A 25,330-nucleotide genomic window follows, 5' to 3' on the forward strand; every position below is an offset into this window, starting at 1 on the left:
CTTTCCTTTTTCTTATAAATAAGTGAGAAAATCCTTTCTGGCTACTTTCTCCATGAAAAAGGAGCTACACATACCCATGACCCACTGGACTTGGAATTAGCTCATGAGGTGATCCCAGCCCTTTTCAATTTCAAAATCCGTGTAGGCTTCTGTGACCTGTCATGAATTAGACTTGCTCAGTGCCCACTACTAACCTTCCACCTCAACACCTGTGAGACTCCTCAGATGATAAGCACATCATGTCTGCTCTGTCTAAAGACATCAGCACCTCACCCCTTCCCATATTTCAAAACAGGACTTAGACCACAGCCAGCTTGGAAGAATTCTTAGTGGCCAAAGCTGGAACAATTTGAGCAATAAAATAAATAACAGTATTGGATTATAACCCACAGAATAAAATAATAGGAAGGAGTCCTTACTGATATAAATAGTTGGATAAATAAATAAGTGGAGGAAAGAGACAGCTCTTCCTTACAGAAGACTTCCAATTAATAAATGTGGAAGGAATTAAGGAAATACAGACTCACCTTTAGAACATTACAGTAATAACTGTCACAGACAATATCCGTTGATAGATGCTAAAATCAGTGGGAGAAAGTTTGAGGAAAACCAGAATATTTGTACAGCCTCAAAGCTATCTTCCCCCTCAAGATATGTGTTCGTTTACAAGGAGACAAACAATAACTTTACAGTGAGGAAACCTGGCAACTTCACCTTAACCAGGTAATCAAGGTTAACATCACCAGTAGTAAAACACTGACACCATGTAACCCGGGAGAGGACACACTAAGAAGGACACATCACTTCTCTGGTATTCTTGCCAAAAATGCTCAACCTCAATCCAACCATGAGATAGTATCAGACAAACCAAAATAGAAGGCATTCAACAAATTAAGTGGCCCATACTCTTCAAAAGTGTCAAGGTCATAAAAGACAAGGAAAGACTGAGGAAGTATCACAGATTAGAGGAGACTAAGGAAACATGACAATTAAATACAATGTAGGATCCTGGAATGGAAAAAGGACATTAGCGGGGGGTGGGGGGTGGGAGGGAAGGTGAAATCTGAATAAAGTCTATAAAGCCTTATAGTCTGTTGATAGTATTACACCAATGATAATTTCTTAGTTTTAATATTTACACTATGGTTTTCAAAGATGTTAGCATTAGAGAAAGGTGGGTGATGGGTGGATGGGAAATCTCTGTACTATTTTCACAGCTTTTCTGTGAGTCTAAAATTATTTCAAAATAAAGAAAAACAAAACGGGCAGGATTTGGGATCCGAATAAATTGGATGAGAACCACACCAATTTCCAAGTTTAGTCCAACGTCAGTAAGACCTGGGTTGCAGAGACCTCAGAGCATAGGGAAGAGTTATGAGATGGACTATTGTAGGGGCTTATGATATACTTTTGGAGACAAGACACACACAAGTAAAAATCTTAGAGTATAAGTAGAGTAAAAATTCCAGCCAATAGGACATGAGCGGGCGTGAGGTATGCAACATCCAGGTCATGACGTTTTGAAAAGGAAATTGCTTGCCTATCTGCTCCCTTACAGTCTCCCTTCACACAGACACAGCATCATGAGCCAGTTTCGACCACGCTGATGAGGGCAACCCCAGCTTGTTTTAAAGATCATCGCTTCATGGTTCTAACCACAATCTCTGCGTGGTTAGGATGCCAACTGGACACACATTGAGGTTCATTTGTTTCATCCAACTGTTAAGGATTGTTTTATGAAATATTTCAATTGTTTCAAGCTCAAACCCAGGTCTGTGTGATTCCACTCTTCATGCTCTTAACCTGCTCTTGATCTGTCTCCTAAATTCAAACCAAATCTGTTTCATCTCTTGTCCCACCACCACTTGCTAAGTTCAAGCCTCGATCATTGCCCACCCAGGCCAGGGCAATAACTTCCTAACTAGGACTTTCTGGCCTAAAGTACTTTGGCACTGATGCTACATCAACCTACACACCTCAGTGGCGTCTTGTTAAATAAAAGGCTCTGACCCTCTACATTTTGAAGATCCTAGGAGGCTGAAAGGAATAGCAGTAACCTTGGGGATTCTTCTTCTTCAGGCTGTCCCTGGAGCAACCTTTTGCCAGCTGCTTCCCTTATAGATGGAGTTTTCTGCAAATCTCAGCCTGTCCTCAACTGGTATGTTCAAACTTCTTTGGAATCCTTTTTTCAAAGAAAACCTTACAGAGAATCTTAATGTAGATACCATATACAAGTGTTGTTGGATTATAGGAAATACAACAAATACTTTAATGTATATTTGCATATCCATAAACATGGGTAATTGCACAAATCTAAGTTTATAATGTTTATTTATTTCTAATCCAAGCCCACGTGTCTACATGAAAGAGCCACGACCCCCAAACTGAAATCAGGATAATTGAAAACAATGATAACCAACATCTACTGAGCGCTTATGATGGGCTAGGTACCACTCTAAGTGTTTTATGTATATTAGCATTTTCAATCCTTTCAGCAACTCTTTGGGGTAGATTAGTTATTAAACTCATTTTATAGATTGGAAACAAAGTTTAAATAACTTGCCTGCAGTTACCTATTAAGTGGCAGAATCAAGATTTGAATTCCAGGTAGCCTGATTCCACAGACAACCCCCGCCCCCACCTTACTCACTATATTATACTGCCTTTCATGCTGGCGCACAGACTTATGTGACAGTGATGAAAGGCATGATGAGAATGATAACCGGAACATCATTATACCACCACCTAATGTTTACTTCACCTGACATTTATTTCTTGTTCCGCAGGAGCGGGGCTCTGTGCTAAGTGCTGAATACCTTATCTCATTGAATTCCCACAGTTGTCCTAGGAAGCAGGTTCTGTTATGCTGATTGCTGAGGCAATAGGGTGGAGTGGCTGTGAGCTCAAACTGCCTGGATTTGAATCTACTGCCTCCTAACGAGATGCCTTTACACTAGTGCAAACCTCACAGCACTGGTGTGAGAATCTGATGAGGTATGCAAAGCCCTAGCACATAGAAAGCACAGATAAGTAGCTTCAAATTTTTTTTTTTTTGCGGTACGCGGGCCTCTCACCGCTGTGGCCTCTCCCGTTGCGGAGCACAGGCTCCGTCCGGATGCACAGGTTCAGCGGCCATGGCTCACGGGCCCAGCCGCTCCGCGGCATGTGGGATCTTCCCGGACTGGGACACGAACCCGCGTCCCCCGCGATGGCAGGCGGACCCTCAACCACCGCGCCACCAGGGAAGCCCGCTGCAAATTTTTATTAGACCAACTTTGTAATCTCAGGACATGCCTCAACTAGAGATAAGACGTGTTCAGTGAATATCAGTTCAGAGATGAATCAATCTTGTTGTACAATGTAACGCATTAGTCATTTCCAAAGAGCAAGATGTTGGTGTATCTCTTTTAGTGTTTTAAATTATAGCTTTAAATACAGTTGCCAATGTATTTTAAAAAAGATATTTTCATCAAATGATTTGAGGGACCCCCAGATTACCTCCCAGGAACTTGATGCTCCTTCGGAACCTAGTTTGAAAACTATCATTAGGTGGTTATCCTCCTGAACCCTGAGCTTCCATCTGACCCCCTCGTCTGGGCCCTCCTCAGCTCTCTCACTCGTCTGTGCTCTCGACCAGCCTTGCCCCCCAATTCCCTCTTCCAGCAGCCAAGTCCCTCTTCCGAATCGCTCAGTGCAGCCCTCCCTGCCTCTTACCTGTGCTTCAGTCGAAGTTTAACCCCTCCTGACCATGCTGCTTTCCTGTGCTGGGGGTCAGAGGTCAGGTGCTCCGGGCTGAAGGACTCAGAGGTGCCTGTGTCTGCAGGGTCCGGGTCTGCACACGCATCTCTGGAAAAAATAGGAAAACAGGAAGTTGAGCATGATGGTGTTCCTGGGCAGGGGGCACAAATGAATCCGACCTGGAAAATGTATGAGAATTAACCCTGGGGTTAGAGGAGAGCAGCACAGCTGAGCGTAGAGGTCTAAGCCTGCACCCACCTAGGCGCTCTGCCCGAAGGAAGGCAAATGCGCTCCTGGGGGTCTTCATCCTCCCCTATCTGTGTTCCTGTGAAGCAATAACGTGTACTTCCCAATCTTAGAATACCAGCTTTTTCCAGCCAAGGGGGAAAGAAATATATATTGACTGTTATGAAGATGAACCCTCCTATAACTCAGTAGCCACTGGTAAGTAAGTGAAAAACTGGCCTCACTGAAGCAAGCTGTCCAAGAAGGTGGTTCCCTCAGACAAGTCCCCACGGCCTCCTGTCTCGGTTTCGCAGGAAGGAGCGCAATCCTCCAGTGCAGCAGCCCTCACTCTGTTCAGTGGGTGGCAGCTCAGGGGCACATGCCAACTCTTGAGGCCGAGCTATTTCACATTGTTTAGATTCCACCGTGCTGCAGGCAAGCCTTCTGTGTGTCCATTTAACCCCACCTCCCACACAGTCCCTAACACCATTCCCATAGCTGTTTCCCTCCATACTCCCAGGCAAGCAGAGAAAAATGTTAAGCCCCGAGCGCCCAGGGCGTCCCACCATGGGAACACAGGTATTTCTTCTCCGGAGGAGAGTCTTGGCTCCTGAATTTCCAAACTCCCTGACTGCACCTTCAAGGCCTCCTCTCGATCAGACTGTCTGTCCCCTGCCTCAGGTGCTGAGGAGGGCTTGCCACACTGGGTACCAGTGGTGTGTTTTCATGTCTGTCTCTGAGAGCCGACTGGTAACCCCCTGCACCACGTCCTCTGGAGAAGGCGCAAATGCCTGCTGTTTCTCCTCTGCGTTGGCCTTGGCCGAGAAGGGGTGGGATCACGAATGGTGGTGATCTCTTTGTATTTCAGGACAGGGAGGGAGATGACCAGGCAGTTGGCAGGGAGCTTCTACTTCTAAGCTAAAGTTTTCATCTTTAGTTTGATCTAAGCATCATTACCTCCTCTGTTACTTTACTTTTCTCACCAAACTTAAGATTCCTGGCTTTGAATATATTCGATATTCCCCTAGACTTGAAGTCTGAAGACCTGGTTGAGGTTCTGTCACTTGTGAGCTGAATGACATTGGGAATGTCAACACTGAGCCTCAGGGAATGTGAGAATAAGAGGCAGAGCACACGATGTAGGAGCCTGGCCCTGGAGTCTGCTGCTGAGTCAGAGTCCCGGCCTTACCCTCTGACCAGCTCGGTACCTCGTCCTCTCTGTGCCTGTTCTCTTGTCTCTGAAATGAGTGCAAAGGACCAATGGCTTTCATAGGTTGTTGAGAAACTTAAACGAATTCAGATAAAGCACTTAGGATAGAGTCTGGTACATATTCGGCCCTCAGCAAATCAGCTCCTGTTATTGTATGTATCCTGCAGAGTTGCTATAAAGTTTCTAGATAACAACTATTAACTGTCTAGCATAGTGCCTACACATGGGGTATGTGCTTAATTAACGAATCATTTTCATTACCGTCTTCAACAGCACCTTCATTTTAGAGCACCTTTCAGCTAAGATGTCATGTAAATTAGACACAATTAAAAAGACCTAATTTATGCTGGAAATAACAGCAAAAAGAGTTTTGTCCAGAGTTAGCATGTCAGAGCCTTTTGCAGAATTCACCATGTGGTCTCCAGTTAGGATTTCTACAACCCTCAGAGGCACCAACCCCAACGGCCATCAGGCTTAAGCTGAGATGGAAAGTATACTCAAAGGCATCTCATCATCACAGGAACATAAAGGTGACACAAACATACACAGCACATCCAAGACCACCCATTGGTAGAATCCATTCCGACAGCAAGCTTGCCTTTCCAGCTCTCCTCTAGACCCTGACGTTGTCTGCTGGGGAAAAACAATAAAGACCAGGCCTGAGCTTTCAGAAAAACATTGTGGCATTTAATAACCTCCTCTTTTTTTTTTTTTTTTTTTTCCTAAACCACAATTGCTGGCTCTGTCCTTTCTGCACAATGGCTGAGCCCTTTTCTCTCTCCTTACCCCCTCCCCCCTCTCTGGGAGGCACCAAGGGACGGGAAGTCCAGGGTGAAAGCTGTTGGAGTAAAGGGCTGGCAGGAAGAGCAGGCAGATGGGAAGGAGATGGAAGCAAGAACACGAGACTGTCTTATCTTTTTAAGGATTTTCAGTGCGTGATCCTTTTCAACCCTAGCAGGGATGAGCAGCCCAGCAATGCCCTCCAGGGGACCAGCTGACGTTAACAACTGGGTGCAAGGGTTCATAAAACCAGGGCTGGGGTTGATTGTTGCTGATGGCGGCCCCCAGGCTAAGTCACAGCACAGCCTCCCCGCTAATCTTCACCTCCCCCCACCCTGGATGGGCTGGCTCCTGAGTGACCTGTCTGGATGCACAACACCAAGGAGGAAACAGGTGGGAAGGAGCGCAGGAAGAATCACCAGCACCCAGAGCACTCCTTTTCTGGAATCACCTCTTTCTGGAATCACCTGGACAACAAATACACATTTTTAAACTCACATGTTCTAGTGAAAAGAAATTCCATAGTGAATCTTGTTGGCAAAACTTATGAGATGTTTTTGAAGGCTCTTTTTAATATTGTTTCTTGCTGTTCTCCAGTCTCAGTATCACCAGCTATGAGTGAGGAAACAGGAATCCGAGCTGACTTGAGAAGATTTAACGGGGGCTAAAAAAAAGACTGTGGGGCTTCCCTGGTGGCGCAGTGGTTGAGAATCTGCCTGCCAGTGCAGGGGACACAGGTTCTAGCCCCGGTCTGGGAAGATCCCACATGCTGTGGAGCAACTAAGCCTGTGCGCCACAACTACTGAGCCTGTGCTCTAGAGCCCGTGAGCCACAACTACTGAAGCCCACGCACCTAGAGCCCGTGCTCCGCAACGAGAAGCCACGACAGTGAGAGGCCCACACACGGCGATGAAGAGTGGCCCCCGCTCGCCGCAACTAGAGAAAGCCCTCGCACAGAAACGAAGACCCAACATACCCCAAAATAATTAATTAAAAAAAAAAAGACTGTGATCCACTATCCCAGTATCATCTTTCTTTGCCAGATAGTTAAACAAAAGATCCATGCCAACCACCTACGTATTTCTACTTTCTATGATGAGTACATTCATATTCCCAGCCCTCACCAGTCATAATTCATGAATATATACGGACTGCTTTACTATTTGGTATTTTAATAGAGTCCTTAACTGCTTTCTGAACTGAGTTTCAGCCAATACTGAAGAAAAGGTTCTGGATCGTTCTGTTCCTGTAGCTCTCTTGAGCACCATGAAAACTGGGGAGGGTCCGGGAAAGCTGGAGAGAAAGACATACAGAGCTGGGCCGGGCCCAATATCGTGGTCTCTCCAGATCCCTTGTGCTCCTGGTTTCTACTGCGTTTAAATGGGGATGGGCAGGGGGGCTCCTATCTCCTTAGCATGGACCGTTACAACCTTAGGAAGAGCTTGGTTCTCAGAATCAGCAGTTTCATCCTTTTGGTTGTGTTTTATCCAGGAACAGCTTCCTTGACAGTCACATCCATTCCTGTCCCCACCAACCCAGCACCTACCCAGCAGCCAGCACTACGTTTAAAAAATAAGTGGATTACATCATCTCTAGTAATAAAACTTGTGTAGCTTCCCCATGCACTCTGGAGGAAATCCAACTTGGCTGTGAGGTCTCCAGTGACCTGGCTCCTGCCCACCCTTTAACATCTCCCCTCTCATTCACCCTGTCCTCACTGGCCTGGCCTGGGCTCCCCAAGCCTGCCAAGCTCTCCACTTCACACATGAGGTTCCCTCCACCTGGAACAGCCTTCCTCCCAATTCTCTGCTTGGCTGACTCCTCCTCAGTCTTCTGGTCCCCGGTGGAACATCACCTCCTCAGAGATGGCTTCATCCACCTCAAAGAGTCTCTTCCCGGCACCTGGTCTTTCCCTTGGTTGCACGTGGAGCCGCATGTAAATGTTCATTTGCACACGGTATGTACTGGACAATAAGTGCAACAGGGCCCATGGCTGACTTTTCTTCAGTTTTGTGCTTTTAAACCACTACATACCCAGGGCCTGAGACAGTGGGTGGGTCATGGGAGGCACACAACACAGACTTACAGAATGAATCATAGTTGATTGTAAAGGGAATAATTGTGGAATGCACCCAAGGTGGGGCTCTCTGCCCTTCAACCCTTAAAGGCATTAAATTGTTTCCAATACATGTTTGGGGGAAGGTAGGGATCTCTTTTCTTGTAGTCACTTTCTACATAAGGTTGTGAGTCGATTTCTTTGTGAAAGTAGAATTCGGCTCTAACTCTTGGTCCCTGTCATCAACAGCTGCTTTCGTGGAGTCGAGAGCAGTGTTGGGGGACCACGGGCCAAGCCCTTCGACAAACAGTTGGTGCAGCTCAGCGCAGTTTCGCTGCCTTACGTTTCGAAGCAGCCAGCATGCCTTTTGAGATTAAGCAGACAGACCTGCATTTATACAGGGCTAAGTTGTCCTCAGAGCCCTCTAGAGAAATTCCTTCGGATTTAGGCTAGGTGCTTCTGTGTATTCATTTTCACGATTTGCTTCATGAAAAGTCGTGTTCGTGGTTTCCTGGGTTTCTATTTTCTCTTTGTGCCACTCTGTATCCATCACGCGGGAAACTGGTCCCACCGTCATCTCTGCATCCTGTTAGCAGGCCTCTTGTATCATCACCTCAGGCTCCTCAGCACTCTTCCCTTCAGTCTCTGGGAGGCGGAGAGGGCCTGGATTCTCGGCTTCTTCAGTGTGCAGAGGAAGATTTTAAGAACTGATGCCCTTAGGTTCAGGTTTGTTTCTTAGCCTAACGTAGCTGTTCTTCATTTGCTGGCGACTGGGCACTTACCAAAGATTTCACAGACATTCTCAATGAATTGCCCTTTCTTTAAAAGCTCCTTGGGCTTCCCTGGTGGTGCAGTGGTTGAGAGTCCGCCTGCCGATGCAGGGGACACGAGTTCGTGCCCCGGTCCGGGAAGATCCCACATGCCGCGGAGCCGCTGGGCCCGTGAGCCATGGTCGCTGAGCCTGTGCGTCCGGAGCCCGTGCTCCGCAACGGGAGAGGCCACAACAGTGAGAGGCCTGCATACCGCAAAAAAAAAAAAAAAAAAAAAAAGCTCCTTGTTTCTGTTGCTGGCCTTTTGGTACCTATGTATTTAGACTTAACCTTTCGGGTCACTGTCCCTTCATTACTCTCCTTTCTTGTTTTTTAAATGATGACTTACCATCTAGGAAGCTGTTCACACTGCACTCTCTCAGGCCTGTATCCTACCCAGTGCGTTCCATCATAGGCATGCCTTTTACTTGTCCTCAAAAACCCTTCTGCTCACCCACCTTGGTTCGGCAGCATGGTTATTACAGGGGGGCCATACCTAACCCTTCAGCCATGCATGGCTGTGCTCTGTATGTCTCAGCCCTGTGTCTGTCTGTACCTCCTGTTCCTCTTGCTGATGCTTTTTCTCACTTGATTTCCCCTAAAACCTCCCAAATGGATCAAGTGTACAATTTATACCACTGACAGTCAGCATATTTCTGACTCTTTCTGAAACCATAAGCCTAACTATCTCCAGATCTTAAGCCCGTGACCTCTATGCCAGCCTTGCACGGAGACTGGAAAAGGGTGGGTAGGGGAAAAAAGCCAAATGATTAGCCAGATCTTTTAACCTACCTATTAAATATTTAATCTGCTCTGGATTTACTTTTGACTTCAGTTCCTCCACCCACTGGGCCCTATGACATAGCTAGACCAGGGCAAGTGCATAAGAAAACCAAGGGCCTGGGCTTCCCTGGTGGCTCGGTGGTTGAGAGTCTGCCTGCCAATGCAGGGGACACGGGTTCCTGCCCCGGTCCGGGAAGATCCCACATGCGACGGAGTGGCTGGGCCCGTGAGCCATGGCCGCTGAGCCTGCGCTCCGCAACGGGAGAGGCCACGGCAGTGAGAGGCCCGCGTGCCGCAAAAAAAAAAAAAAAAAAACGAAAACCAAGGGCCCTCATGCAAGGGCTTATATTAAACTGGTGATATCTTTACCACTGGAGCATCTGGCCCTAGCCGTAAACACTGAGTCTGGTCTCAAATCAACTCTAGTGAGTAGCAGGCTATAACTCTGCTTGGGTTCCTATTCTGGCTCTGTCGCCTAGTAGGTGTTTGACTTTGGGCAGGTCACTCAACCTCTCGTGTCTCAGTTTCCTCCTCTATAAAGTGAGGATAATCTTAACACCTGCATCAAAGGATAGTTGTGAGGCTTGAATGAATTAATATGTGTAACGCACTTAGAACAGTGCCTGGCAGCGTTCGCTTCTTACCAATAGAAAGGAAACTTACATTTCTTGGGCACAGAGTACGTACCAGATACTGTGCTTTAAAAAGTTATTCATTAATCTTATCATTTGAGACAGCAATGATCCTCATTTTATAGATAAAGAAAGCAAAAAGAAAGAAAACAAGTAGAAAGAAGTCTGGCCGGAGACCATGCCACCCCTCATGAAATGCCTCTGAGGGTCCCGGGACTTTGCTTACTTTTTTCTTAGGCATCAGCCACATGCCAATCCACACCTGCCTGGCATTTCTGCCACATGACCCTTTTTCCATTCATATGAGACAAAAAGATCTAATGAAGACAAAAGACCAGCAAAAGTACCAGAATGTTACTACTGGGTGATAGGATCATGGGTGATATTTTTCTTCTCTTTCTCTAGACCTTGCAAATAGTTTACAATGAACATTTATTATTTTAACTATCAGAAAAAGCAAAACTAGCCTTATTTTTTTTCCTTACTAGAATGGGTCTCATTTCTCCGTAGTTTTAAAGGAAAACCTTTGTCGGGAAATGGCAGTGGAGCTATCTACCCTGGGAGTAAATCTGGGCAGTGAAAAGACTTCATGCTGGTGGAGGGTTTACTTTGGGATCCCTCACAACCATGGAAAAATACCTGGAGGAGGAAGCAAGATTTCTGGGAAACCAGTATCAGTAGAAGGTGATGAAATCGTCTTAAGAAAGTGAGGCCTCTGTCTTTCTTCCCTCCCACCCTCTCCTCTCCCTAGTGTCCAAAGAAACATAACAGTTCCATACTTTAATATTATCCATTATAGCTTGAAAGTACCTTCTGTGCATGAGTCCATTTGGCCCTCATAATAATGCTAAAGGGCCAGAACGGCAGGTATTATTTATCCCCACTTAACAGATGTAGAGACAGCCTCAGACAGGGATAGTTACTTGCTTGAGCTCAGGACTTGTAAGCTCCATGAAGTCAGGGTCCCTAACTCTAACTTTCATGCTCCCTCTTTCATATCATATTGCCTTTAGAGTCTACAATCCTAAAAATCCTCTGACACAGGTGACAAACAATACCAAAGCTTCTTTAAAGGGAAAGCTTCTTCAGAAGAAAGTCAAAAGTTACTGATGGCTACTGCTCAGACGGGTCCCCTCTCTGGCCCTAGCCCAAATGTCCCTAGATCTAGAGAAATGATGAGACCAGATTTTGGAGGGCTCCTCCCCCATGCCACCCAGACTGCACCTTGACCCGGAACTTCCTATTGATACAGGACACGCTTCATGGTGAGACTCAGAGCACACTGCTACACCCAGCCCAATCATCCATTCACTCAGTCAACAATCGCTAAGGTTCAACCAGGGACCACACAATGGATTAGGCATCAGGCTTGCAATGGTGACAAGCCTATTTAGACAAGAAAATCTCCCAGTCCAAATGCCTAAGACCTCCCTCTCCCAGACCACACAGCACGGTGTAGTACCAGTTACGACCTCTAGGAGAGCATGTTGGAGAGGATCTACTAGAGATGAGAAGAGCAGGAAAGAGAACAAGAAACAACATGGCGGGGGTCCCAGCAGCTTGGGCAGTGGCCAGGCAGCCCAGCTTTGTGAAGGCTCTCGGTGCACCTGGCACATGCCCACCCTGCCTCCACGATGCCCAAGAGGAAGGTCAGATCCACCCAGGGCTCAGCGAAGGAGGAGCCCAAGAGGAGACCAGCTCCTGAGAAAGTGGAAACAAGCTAAAAAAGGTGGCAGGAAAGGATAAATCTTCAGACCAAAAAGTGTAAACAAAAGGGGAAAGGGGAGCAAAGGGAAAACAGGCCAAAGTGGCTAAACAAGAGACTAAAGAAGATGGACCAGCAGAAAACGGAGAAACTACAAACAAGGAGAGTCCAGCCTCCCCGATGAAGCAGCAGAGAAAGAAGCCGAGTCTGATTAATATCATACACCCGGTCTTATCAGTGGTCCCTGTCTCCCTTCCTGTATACTCCAGAGGAATGTTTTTATCAACTATTTTGTAAATGCAAGTTTTTTAGTAGCTCTAGAAACATTTTTAAGATGGAGGGAATCCCACCTCATCCCATTTTTAAAGAGGTGAAATCAGTTGCTGACTGTTTATTTTTCAGTACAGCCAGAAGATAGTGGGATATTGAACATGGGAGGCTTTGATTATCTTGGGTGTCAACTTAACATTCCATAGACGGGGGTAATTTTTATATCCTATAATACAAAGCATACTAATTTGGAGTCAGTAGTGCATGTAATATGTCTTGAACACTTTAAATTACGTCTCTTCCCATGTTGTTTTTGGTAGAATTGTTTCCTAAAGCAAACCACTCCTTGATCTTGGCTCTCCTTGTCAGAATTCTGTGCACTCTGTAACATCTTCGGTCATGGTCATCCAGTTTTCCTAGTAACTTTGTAAACGTGCTACGAACAACTGAAAATTTAAGTATGTGGTGTATATGGTATTAAATCATGAATTAGTGCAACTTACGATATAACAGCATATCAAAGTTTAAACATATTGGTATTTGATATCCTGTTAAGGAAAATTTGCCTCCGAATTTTAAGCTGGAAAGTCGCCGGAATAACTGTCAGAAGAGAATCACAACTACACAATCTTTTAGATTTTTGGTACATATATTAAGAATTGTGTGCAAACTGAAATGTCTGTGTACTCATCCTCAAAACAACCAATAAAATCTCAATTATGAAAAGAAAAAATAAATCGACACAGTGGAAGTAACACAGGAAAATAGATTTGGTAATACTTCCTCCCTTATTTCCACAAAACATTAGGGAAAAGGAGTTTGGATGGCTAAGTAGACACCAAAAATGGCCATATATGCACGAACTATTATAGAGGGAAATAGTACTGGAGCGGCAGCCAGGAGGCCTGCACTGGGTTGGTACAGATGTACTTTAGGGTTCCTTTTACCGTTAACAGTCTACAAACCAAGGGGGGAAAGGGGCATAAATGACAAATCCTGAGTGAGAAAACGATTTCTCAAGTATCTCCATCCACAAGTAATGAGCACTTTCTACACGCAGATTCCAAGCTGGAATCTATGCAGAATAGAAGACAATTTCTGACTTCCAGCCTTGCTGGAGAGACACACAAAGAATTTGAAGCCAGATCAACTTGGGTTCCAATCTGAGCTCTGCCACTATTCTGTCTGAGCCTCAGGGCCTCTTCTGTAAAAAGGGGACAGAGTATGATGTGCCTGGTGACGCGGCTATGGGACTAGTAAGCCGGGCATGTGATAATCACTACAAGACAGGAGCTATTATCATTTGATCTAAGTGACCTACATGAGAGAGGTGAATATGGGAAGTCACCCAAGGGGTGTGACAGGATGCTGCTATAACGATCGGCTCTTTAATTCCTTAAAAAGGGCAACAGCAAATGTCCAAAGCCTTTGGCGAGGGATATAAATATTTAACGCCACAGTAGAGGTTTTTGCATATAGGAACAGGAAATATGGGGCATTACCTGGGCCCCTTAGGAACAGACTGGCGCAGAGGACCCAGCAACCAGTGTGAAAGAAATGGTTCCTGGAACATCAAGGCAGAATTGGCCTAAGGAATTCTTCTGGAGGCCTCTTCTCACCAGAGGGAGCCTCAGGCAGTGGGTAGGGATGGCACTCAGCGAAAGTGTCTGCATGGCTGTTTTAAAAACATGATGAGCTTGGGCCCAGTTTTTTTTAGCCCCTGGAGTCCTCCCACGTCAGGCTCTGGGGAGAGAGACTCCTGCCCTCCTGCAGGCAGAAGTGGGTGGAGGGGCTCTGGCTCTGGAAGGTCCCTGGGATGGCAATGCGGTCTGTGGGAGACAGGGTCTCTCTCCCATCTACTTGCAAATAAGTTGCTCCTGTCCTAGACCTGCCTGGAGAAGAGGGGGTAGACGTTAAAAATGTAAATGGACGTGGTCATTCATTGGGAGAAAATAGGTCCCTGGCTAAATTTGGCAACAGCTGAGGAATCTTAGCAAAAATGAACTCACCCCCTTGTTTGTGAGGGAGGCCTAATCCTTACTTTGCCCAAGAGGATTACTGGGTCTTAGAAAGAAGCTCACATGCACTTTTTTTAAGCTCATGCCAACTGCATTTGTGTCCACAATATCCAAGATTCTTTCTGCTTTTTAGGGTAGATAATAGACATTCCATGCTATTTAAATGCCTCCAAATCTCAAACCTAAATGTTTCCAACCTTTGCTATTATCCAAAGTAGGACTCTGTCTCCCAAGCTTTCCCCTGGCTGTTGCTTTATATTCTTTGGAAGCACATTTTAAATGGAAGGCAAGGTACCAAATTGCAGTCAATTTGTGGAAAAGTAATTGTTTGTGGTTTACAATACACCTTTTCAAGGTGTTTGTAACTATGGTTCCACTGGCTAAGTTTCTACTTATCCCCACCATTTTTCCTTTCCTTTGATGACTATAGGGTTAGTGTAATACAGTCCAGAGTTCTTTTTCTTTTCTTTTCTTTTTTAAAATCCGGTGTGTCCCCACTCACCCCCAACACTACCCTATCCTCTCCAGGGAATTGTGGACCCACTGACATACATAACACAAAAGTGGGACTGACATAAATCTGTCTTTAGCTTAGCACGGCAGTCTCAAAACATCATTAAAAAATATTCCCAATTGACACCTGTGTTGGACTTTACCATTTACGAAGTATTTTTACATAACAAATGCAATCCTCATAATAACCCTAAGGAGTGTCCTCCCTCTTCACAGAAAACGAAACTGAGGCACAGGTAATTTAAATAAATCGCTCGAGATCACAAGTAGAGCGGTAAAACACGGACCCAACACACTAAAAGGCTCCAAGGCACGCCCTTGACCACGACCTACAACAGCCATATCACCTCGGGGCTCAGATATCTGCAGACGGAACAAACTCTAGAAAACAGAGCTGCCTGATCCCAGGAAAAGCACAACAATTCCTCCAGTGCTGGCTTCCTCAGGAGCGACGATCTGCGGTGGCTTCTATTGGTAGCCACTTCTCCTCACCTTGACCACCAGGGCTGGTTAATTTCCACTCGTAGTTAACAATTCCTGTTTCCGCTCTGGGGCCAGTGGAACCCTAAATGAGAACGAATTTGGGCCTCAGATGGTATCTGAAGTGACAGCTTCAAGACAAACTCTGAGCTAGTCATGTTCTGCTCTTGAACCTCAGGTCCCCACATGATCCCCCAGTTTCCTGTGCCCACCTGGTCCTCCAGGCTGGAGGAAAACTGGCCTTGGATACCAATTCCTTCCAGACCAGAGCCTGGTCTTGTGAATGTCAACTACGCATAAACAGGTGGTACTGGGCACAAAAGCCGAAGCGAAAGCAGGTGGGAAAGTGAGTGGTCATCTTTATCTGACTGGGCAGAGCAGGTCCTACCCCCTCCCCTGGGCACCAACATACAGGAGGCGGCAGCCGGCAGGCCAGCCGAGGGCAGGAAATACCCTGTGAGCCGTGCATCACCCCTGGTCTCCCCTCCCACTAGAACGCCAGCATGCCAAGCCTGGGAAAGGTACAGAATCCACGACAAAGAGAAGGTACCGGACTGTGACCCCATGTCATGAACCAGTGGTGGATCAGGGGGCCTCCGCCCCAGACAGACCTGGCTCAGAGGGGAGGCGGCCTCCTCCCAGTGTGGAATTCCAGCTGCTAGTGGTGAAGAGGTAACCATGGGAACTGATACAAAGGGCTTCAAGTTGAGGGAAAGAGGCTGGAGGCGATGGTGAACAGGCAGAGTGGGACTTCAAGGGACAGTCCTGCGATTCTCCTAACTTTAGCTGAGCACAGTTACTGTGGATCAGACTAGCGACAGGTGGAGCTTGCACAGAGCCAAGCAGCCTCGAGGGGTCAGCGACAACCAGAGTGCCAAGACCCCTGTAGGTTCTTCCTCCAGATTTCTTTTCTCCCCTTCAGAGAGCAGAGCCCCAGAAGTCTCGTCTGCCAGGAACTTTGCCCTGAGATAACGTGGCTCACTTGGGTGGACAAAACTGGTACATGGTGACATTCCTTCTAATACAAGCAGCACTTTGCAAAGGGGCTCCTCCTCATGCCCCCTGGCCTCAGCCCACTGCCCCCAGCGGCACCCACTCTGCTTGCTGGGGGGCTTTCTGGCGTGTCTTAAACAGACGTGGGCGATTGAGGAAATGGTCCTGAGATGCCGGCTGTCAAGCTACGCTGCAGAGGAGAGGCATGGGTGTTGAGAACATTAATACAGAGCATCTTGCACAAAAACCTGTACTCTGGTGGGGCAGGGTGGGGATTAAGTGAAAAGGCTCATATCTAAACAGGGAATCGTGTCTGTAGAGATATTTAACGACGCTTCCCCCTGAGGCATCCACATGTTATTTTAATTGGCCGATGTGACTTTGTATGTCTGCATTAAATCAGTAGGGTTCTCAATCTACCACTTGGGATTTCTTCTTATTTAAAGTTCTAACTCAGGGTTCTCCAGAATCTGGCAGTTGAGGAAAAGCCACGAAAATGGGGAACACAAAATATCCCGGGGGCAACAGTTTACTGTTCCTCTTATTTTTTTGAAGTATAGTTGATTTACAATGCTGTGTTAGTTTCAGGTGTACAGCAAAGTGATTCAGTTATGTGTATATATGTGTGTGTGTGTGTGTATACGCATATATATTCTAACAGGTACACACTACTATACATAAAATAAATAAGCAACAAGGACCTACTGTTCCTCTTACTTTCAGGGCTCTGGAGCACGCTTCTCACCCTGCCTTCCGGTGGAGACCAAGATAAGATCACACCTATGTCAATCCCTACACGGGCTCCACAAAGTCTAGGCCAAATCCACATTTTCCGTTCACAGGCCAGAGAGGGCCATTCACAGGAAGACTGCTGAGGGGCTGGGGAAAGACCCTGACATGTTTATGAGCGCCTCTGCTGTAAGCCCCGCTCCACAAAGTTGAAAGTAGGTCCATCGACCACTTAAGAACATACCAATTCTCCATCACCAGCGTTCACCTGCATACAGCCCATAATGGTCGCCCCAGCACCACTTATTGGTGTAACTTTCTCCCTGCAATCATGAAATCTTAAAATAATTTTACCTAAAAGGGAAAAGTAACTGACATCTATTATGAACCTCCTCAGTTGAGAGGCGAGATCTTGTGGGGTTCCAACCCTGGCACCTCCATGCCCTCAGCAAGCTATTTAATCTCTTCTGTGTTTGGGGGTTTCCTCACCTCTAAAGGGGGCAATAACAGTGCCTACCTCATTGGAGTGCAAGGAAGATACTAGAAGAGCTTCAGACAGTGCTTTACTCTTAGCAAGTACTCGATAGATATTAATACCCACCAGGTGCCAGGCTAGTTATTTTTACATGTATTTTGTCATTTAATCCTTATAACAGCCTAATCTGATCTATATTAATACTTCTTTTATCACCATTTTGCAGATGAGGAAACTGAGGCTTAAAGAATTTAAGAACTTACCCTAAATCACTAGTAGGTAGTAGAGCTCAGATTCAAACCCAGGTGGTTCTGTTTCCACCTTCTAAGACACTTTCCACGACACTACACTGCCTTTATAGGAGACCATTTTGTTGTTATTTTTAGTAAGGATAAGAAGAAGAAATTCTGGTGTTTAAGAAAATAGTACCAATGGGGGTGAAAAGACCCCAGGATTTTAAACCTCCACCTTAAGCAAGAGGCTTTTAAAAAAAGCCAACAAAACTAGCCTAAGAGAGTCCTCTGCTCTGAAAAAAAGTCCAAGAGAAATGGACACACATTCACATTCACAATCAAGGCAGCTATGAACCCTTGAGTATAAAATGACTTATTATTTATCATTGAATTCCCAGCGGCTAATATGTTCTCAGTAAACGTTGGATAAATGTTTAGTGAATGAATTAAAACAACCTAAAAACAAAATGCCTCTGTTGGAGTTGGCAAAGTTTATATCATCTTTCCCAAACACTCTGTTGAACCTAAATAATTGAAGCTTAATAGATTAAGTAAACTAGTATTATATTTACCACTCTGTGCAAGGCATTTTACTGAAAATTCCAGTTATACAACGTGTCCCTTTAAAAAAAAAAGCACATTATACAGAGATCGTTTTTTCTTTTCCCCCTACATCGCTGGAAAGAGTTTATAATATGTAAACCTTTCACCTGGATTCTGTGAATGCTGTGAGCCTAATCTGGGAGTTCAGCTTCAACTGCTACCACTAAATCAGTCCTCAGAAAAAGAGGGATTTATGGGACTTCCCTGGTGGTGCAGTGGTTAAGAATCCACCTGCCAACGAAGGAGACACGGGTTCGATCCCTGGTCCAGGAAGATCCCACATGCTGGGGAACGACTAAGCCTGTGCGCCGCAACTACTGAGCCTACGCTCTAGAGCCCGCACACCACAACTACTGAAGCCCGTGTGCCTAGAGCCCATGCTCCGCGACAAGAGAAGCCACCGCAATGAGAAGCCCGTGCACCGCAACGAAGAGTAGCCCCGCTCGCAGCAACGAAGACCCAACGCAGCCTAAATAAATAAATAAATAAAGAAGGGTTTGCCTAGTGAGTATCTCCTCTCTTTGAGGTTTACCTCTGTTGGCAAAGCAAAGCCCCACTGGTATTTTGATCAGATAAGCAAGAACTTTAAATTTAAATTCCCTACAACCTCGAAAAAGGACCCATTAAAATGAAGACACCTACAACGCTAAGGATATCGGTTAATATGTTACGTAATCTTAAATAAATGAGATGGCTTTCGCAAAAAGTGCAAATAACTTTATCATTAACACCAAAACCACATATTTATCACAGTACATGGAATTATTAGCTGACACTTATTGAGTCCTTAACTAAGCTAAATACTTTCATTATCTAACTCAATCCTTACAACCACCCTATATGAAGATGTTTTATTCCTTTCCAACGTTTCCGGGTTCAGAGGCATTTAATAACTTGCCCAAGGTAACGTAAACCTACAAGCAGAGATGGGATGCATACCCTTGTCTATCCCTAGGACTTAAGTTCTTCTTGTAATTGAGCTAATGCTTCTCATACAATAAAATACATGTCTTAAGTGTTCAGTTCTATGGAGTTAGATACTGTGTAACCATCATGCAAATAAAGACACAGAACATTTCTATGGCTCCAGAAAGTCTCTTCTTACCTCTTTCTAGTCAAACTCTCCCCCACCCCGCCACCTACCCCAAGCAACCACTAACTTCTGCGGTCACAGATTAGTTTTGCCTATTCTAGTACTTCATAAATAGAACTGTTTGTGTATCCTTTTTGTGTCTGGCTCCTTTCAGTTTAACATAGGTTGAGATTCGTCCTGGCTGTTGTATGTATCACAAGTTCATCCCTTTTGATTGTCAAGTAGTATTCCATTCGTATGGCTGTACCACAGTTTATCCATTTTCTTGTTGATGGACATAGGGTTGTTCCCAGCTGCTGGCAATTACGAATAAGGTTGCTATGGCCACTCTGTCCAAGTCTCTTAGCGGACATTTGTTTTCATCGACTTGGGTAAACAGCTAGGCGTGGATATGTTGAGTCACAGGGTCGATGTATGTTTAACTTTACAACAAACACAAGTTCTGTACTCTACTCCCTGCGAATGACACTAGCTTATTAACCTGTTTGATTTCTCCTTTAATACGACATGTTCCCTGAGGGCAGAGGACCCATCTCCAGTTGCTGGGCTACCTCCCACATTTGTTGAACAAATGAAGACCACTGTTCATACTCCTATTCCGTCTTGGGCGTTACCATAGCATAAGAAAACATGCTTGGCATGCATGGAGAAATAGGACAAGCTGAAGGGTGTGAGGTGGAGTGAAAAACTGCCCAGCCAGGAGACTCTTGACTTCCCATTTTCTTTTTGACATGACCTTTCCTAGAAAGTGAACCCTTCCCACTGATCCTGCAGGGAGGGCGAGGGGGGGGGCCGTTCCTCATCAAGTGACCACGGAAAGGGAGGAAGGTGTCACTGCAATTGAGGTCACACAGTGGTTAGAATTACAGGATACTTCTGTCAAACAGGAGGGCGGAGGAAGCAGCAACCCATGAAATCCTGACCTTCTGAAAATCACCAGCAATACAGCAGCACAGCTGGAGCTCAGGGGGGCAGCCTCCAATAGAAGTTACAGGAATACTTGGTTTTGGTGAAAGCACTACATAGTTTCTCCATTGGAAATGGAAAGCCAAGAATAAATTTTGACGAGAAAGCAAGATGTTGATGTAAAAATGTAACCAGACTGAACACACAAGATAGGAGCCTGAAAAGAAGGTTGGGTCCAAAGTGGAGAAAGCTCTCAGGCACACCAACCTTAGCTCCACGGTTTATTACACACACACACACACACACACACCCCTTCCGGCCTTGGGAGGCAGAACTTTTAATTCCCATGAATCAATTCATTCATTTACTTTAAGTTACAGAACTTACACTATCCTCAACCTAGAACTTCTTAGAAAGTAAATAAATCATTGTTGATTTTCTATCCATCAATAGAAAAGGACTGGCAAGTCCTGAAGACAATTTACAATCTTTCTTACCAAAGGAGAATCTTTGTTTTACATCAAAATCAAAACAGGGCTTCACCACATCCTGGGCTCAGGTGTTTTCTTTATTTCCTTTGGTCCCAGGTTATCGAGGACTGAAATTTGTTTAGAATTCCTCAGTTTGGGGGTTCTGAGAGGTGACCGAGCCTTCCTTTATCCAAACAGTACTGCACTGAAGCCATCCTAGGCAGATGGATGCCTATCCTATTCTTAAAATCTCCAGGGAAGTAAATTCTCTACAACGTCCCTTGGTAACCTTCTCCAGGGTTTTATCAAGCGTACGGTGAGGAAGTTCTGATGCAGAAACCAATAAAAATATTAACTCTATGAGCCTAGCTACAAGCACTGGAAAGGGGTATGTGTCTGGGCACTTTGCCTTCATGGTAGAGATGTATTTACAAAACAGGCTATACAAACAGAAACCATTTGTCTGGAGCAGATGTGGAAAGTTGATTCAAGAGAAAGTGCCACAATAAATTCTGTTTATTTGAACGATGAACCATGTGAATAAGTTATTGTTGATTATAACATTTTCTAAAGTACAAATTTGTTTTCTTGTCAATTCCTAATTTAAGCTCCTAAACCAGGTTTGTTAGCAGTTTTAAAAAGTTCACAGCTGCAAAGTTTTCAAATAACTAGGCTTCCATGAAAAACTAGGCCTTAGCAAATAGACCGTAAATGTTATTGTTATAAACAGTTTACTTCCTTCTTAGTTCTGTATATTCCACCTTTTCTGCAGCAATCATGTAATATTTTTATAATGAAAAAAAGATTTTAAAAGACAAACATTAACCATCAAAATTAATTAAAAGGTAAACCACCTTCTGGTGAGATTATTTGAGGGAAGATTTAGCCATATGTCTGACCAATGTGCTTTTAATTGGAAACGATAATTTAGCCTTTAAATATTAACTAGGTAGAAATAGGAGACGCATAGAACTATCTTTAGAAGCCCCTGTGCTAAGATTTCCTGCTGCACTCTGATGTCTCACAGCAATCTCTCCATGGAGATTATACGCATGTGGGCTCCCATTCCCTTCCTCTCAAAAGCCTCCATGCACAGAAGTGCACCACAATACTACGATTAAAATAAACAAACAAATAAATAAGTAACGCCGAAATACATCGGAGAGAAAGAGATGGTCAACACCCCACCCTAACTCCCACCGGATGCTGGATGTATTGAAATTTTATAACCTCTCTCCCACTCCTCAGCAAAGCACTTTTAATCTCTCTGGGAACTCAGGGTAAAGCATGTGTCAGGTATAATTTCATTTTCATGATTTAAGTTTTGCTGCATGACAGTAGAACACAACTTTAAAAAGAAATCGCCTTAAGATCTGGAACAAGTGGAAGGGGGGAGGGGCAGGCATGCCCCTCAAAAGCACACTTGGGATCTTTCCTACGGAAACAAATCCAGTAACATTAAGAAAGGCAAGTCGTTCTAAACTCAATAGGAGCCCTCGTGGGAAGCAATTTATCAAAATTAAAATATTTCACAGATCATTTCTTCTGAAAAGTTTTCGCGCTGTCAATAATCTGCAATTCTCTTCCTCTTGGAGTGGCACCTTCTGCCTTCCTAACAAAATTTTTAAAAAGAAGAAAAAGGCCAAGGCCCACGAGTGTCAGGAGACCCTCGGAGCGCGCCACCTACCCCGCCATCAGGCCGGCAGCTGGCAGAGAAAGCCCGCCCGGGGACCCATCCTCACAGGCAGGATTTTCCAGAGTCGCCGCAGGGACCGAAATAGACACCCTTTAGAAAACAGACGGCCGGGCCCCCGCCCTCCCTCCCCCCCCACCCACCCTGGGCCAGGGGAATTGGACCCGAGCCCCGCACTCACCATCGCCGCTGGCCGGGCCGCCGCCGCCTCCCCCCGGGGCCGCGCTGGGCTCCGGGCCGACGCCAAGTTCAAACCTCGCCGCCGCTGCGAGGAGGCGGCGCGGGGCATAGTCGGCTGGGCTCGGCCGCGCTCAACAATGGGCGGCTCGGCCGCGCCCAGCGCGCTGCGCCCCGGCTACAGCGGCTGCTGTGCGGCGGGCCCGGGGCGGGCGGCTGCTGGGGGTGAACCCGGGCGAAGGGCCCGGAGGGTGCGGGGGGAACCCGACCACTAGGCCTCCCCGGCCGCAGGGGCCGCGCCGGAGGATCCGCGCTCGCTCGGCGCTCGCCACCAGGTAATCCCACAGGAAGCCTCCCGGATTGGCCCGGACGCTCAGGACGAGATTTGCATTTCAATGGCAGCGCTGGCTCCCTAAGGTTTGAAAACGGATTCTGGGCTGCGAGAGTCGGGCTCCGCTAGCCCCTCCGCAGTCAGCGTCCTCGGGTCCTCGTGGTATTAAGGGGACCGACGCACACACTCTCAGGCCCTGCTTTATCGGTTCACAGTCAGAAAGGTGTCTTAACTCCACCTCCCCGCCCATTTTGAAATGAAGAGGGAGCCAAAAGGAACAGAGCCGCTTCAAGAAGCCCGCGCTCGCTTTTCAGGGGCTATATAGTTAGTAATTGATCAAATGAAGCACGAATGAAGAAGCAAGGTAAAAAGTTCACTTTTTTTTTTTTTTTTAAAAAGCACCTCACATTACAAGGAAAATAACCATCCACGGAGAGTGTGTCCTTTTTCAGTATAAATCAACCAGAGAATTTCAGGTTGTTGCTGAACGCTAATGCTGTTGAAACCTCCCTTCCCAGTTCTTTTGTTTCCAGGAGCATCTTCTCTAGATGAGAGACAGGTGATTATTCAGTGGTTATGACTGTGATCTTTCAGATTTTGGATTCAGCTTTGCAAACTTGGGGGTCTTAGGCAATATGTACATTTGCATTTGTTTTGCATTAGGATAAGATAGGGGTGCCCATTTAATATTCTTAAGGAAGCTATGTGCTATTTTCAGCTTCATCTTCAAAGGCTTTTCCAGCCTCTTTCAAGAGAGGTAAGATTTTCTTTTTTCCTAGAGAGTACCTTTCTTAATTGCTTTCACATGTCATCTCCAGCGATTAAAATAACAGTAAGGTTTGAGATTGGCTTTATTACTTCTCAAGCAAAATGCCTGTTAAAATTTCAGGTTCTATATTTAAGGCGATACACATATAGACACAGAAAAGAGAATGCTTAATTAGGTAGGAAGTAGAAGCCTCAGTTCCCATAGAGTTAATATTATTTGCCTTTACTTGTCTGTGTTCTTTGTAATATACCGGCAGAATGCAGAAGCCATTAGGGGCTACAGCAACAACTAAATAGGCCTCTTTACAGATATCTTCATGGACAGGCTCCCCCTCCCCAAGGTATTATCTCCCTTAAAATTGTATTTTGGGGCTTCCCTGGTGGCGCAGTGGTTGAGAGTCCGCCTGCCGATGCAGAGGACACAGGTTCGTGCCGCGGTCCGGGAAGATCCCACATGCCCGCGGAGCGGCTGGGCCCGTGAGCCATGGCTGCTGAGCCTGCGCGTGTGGAGCCTGTGCTCCGCAGCGGGAGAGGCCACAACAGTGAGAGGCCCGCGTACCGCAAAAAAAAAAAATTGTATTTTGTTTCCACTATGGTATCACAAGCATGTACAAATATATATATACCTGCCACACAGCCAGAGAGGTACCCACACACATTGTTGCTAGATGTAAGAAGCAGGGAGGCTAATGTTGCCTGTCCTGTGTCCTAATGTCCTGTAGGAGTCTAGTTTTAGGTGGAAGCAGGTGATAGTCAGAACTTAAGCTTTAAACAACGTGGTCAGTCCTTACAGCTTAGCAAGCATATTGCCGCTGCCACCATGTTGAAGTAAGAAGTATCAGCTGAGGACACAGCCAGGAGCTCGGTAGGCAGAATAGATAAGACCTCCTCTCCTGCTGCTGCTTTATCTTGTTTTCTAAGTGCTCAGGGTCAGGTGAAATCTCATAAGGGTGGACCAGATCCCTCCACTCCTGCATGAAACATCACTTTAAATTGGTGATTCAAAACACACTTTGGCCATAGAAAATAAACTTATGGTTACCGAACAGGAGAGTGGGGAGGGATAAATTAGGAGTTTGGGATTAGCAGATACAAACTACTGTATATAATAAAAAGATAAACAAGAAGGTCCTACACTATAGCACAGGGAACTACATTCAATATCTTGTCGTAACGTATAACCTATACAAAACAGAATCACTTTGTTGTACACCAAAAACTAACACAACATTGTAAATCAACTATACTTTAATTAAAAAAAATGTTTTAAAAGTACTTTGGATCCAACTTTTAGCTCCTGCACAGCCTGTATTACACCAGTGAAATCCATCACTACCATGGGAAGTCCCTGGGCTTCCACTGTACCGCAGATTCTGGAAAAATACTTTTTTTTTTTTTTGCAGTACGCGGGCCTCTCACTGTTGTGGCAGTGAAGCCCCATGATTCTTTTTTTAAACATCTTTATTGTGATATAATTTACGTACCGTAAGATTTACACTTGGAAAGAGGCACATTTTTGCCCTTCCCCTCCCCAAGTCTTCTCTGATGCTGGAGCAGGTGGTGGGAGGAAAAGATCAGAGACACGGGAACAAGTCCCTGGCAGCGTGGGGACCACAGCGCTCACCTACACAGAGACATAC

The 25,330-nt window shown here is 45.6% G+C and overlaps 1 protein-coding gene across 3 annotated transcripts in view; it reads right to left on the reverse strand.

The window, feature by feature from the left end:
- Positions 1-25,330, reverse strand: part of SHROOM3 (shroom family member 3) — a 121,831-nt gene that overhangs the window by 57,998 nt on the left and 38,503 nt on the right. For 2 of the 3 annotated variants that reach the window (XM_060147977.1, XM_060147976.1), the window contains exons 1-2: positions 22,596-22,705; positions 3,715-3,846 (exon numbers count right to left, since the gene is read on the reverse strand). The gene's annotated coding sequence lies outside the window, so the exon portion shown is untranslated. Of the gene's footprint in view, positions 1-3,714; positions 3,847-22,595; positions 22,706-25,330 lie in introns of those variants that run through there. The other variant, XM_060147978.1, reaches the window with a different exon arrangement.

This window comes from Lagenorhynchus albirostris, chromosome 4 (assembly GCF_949774975.1).
Source record: "Lagenorhynchus albirostris chromosome 4, mLagAlb1.1, whole genome shotgun sequence".
NCBI lineage: Eukaryota > Metazoa > Chordata > Mammalia > Artiodactyla > Delphinidae > Lagenorhynchus > Lagenorhynchus albirostris.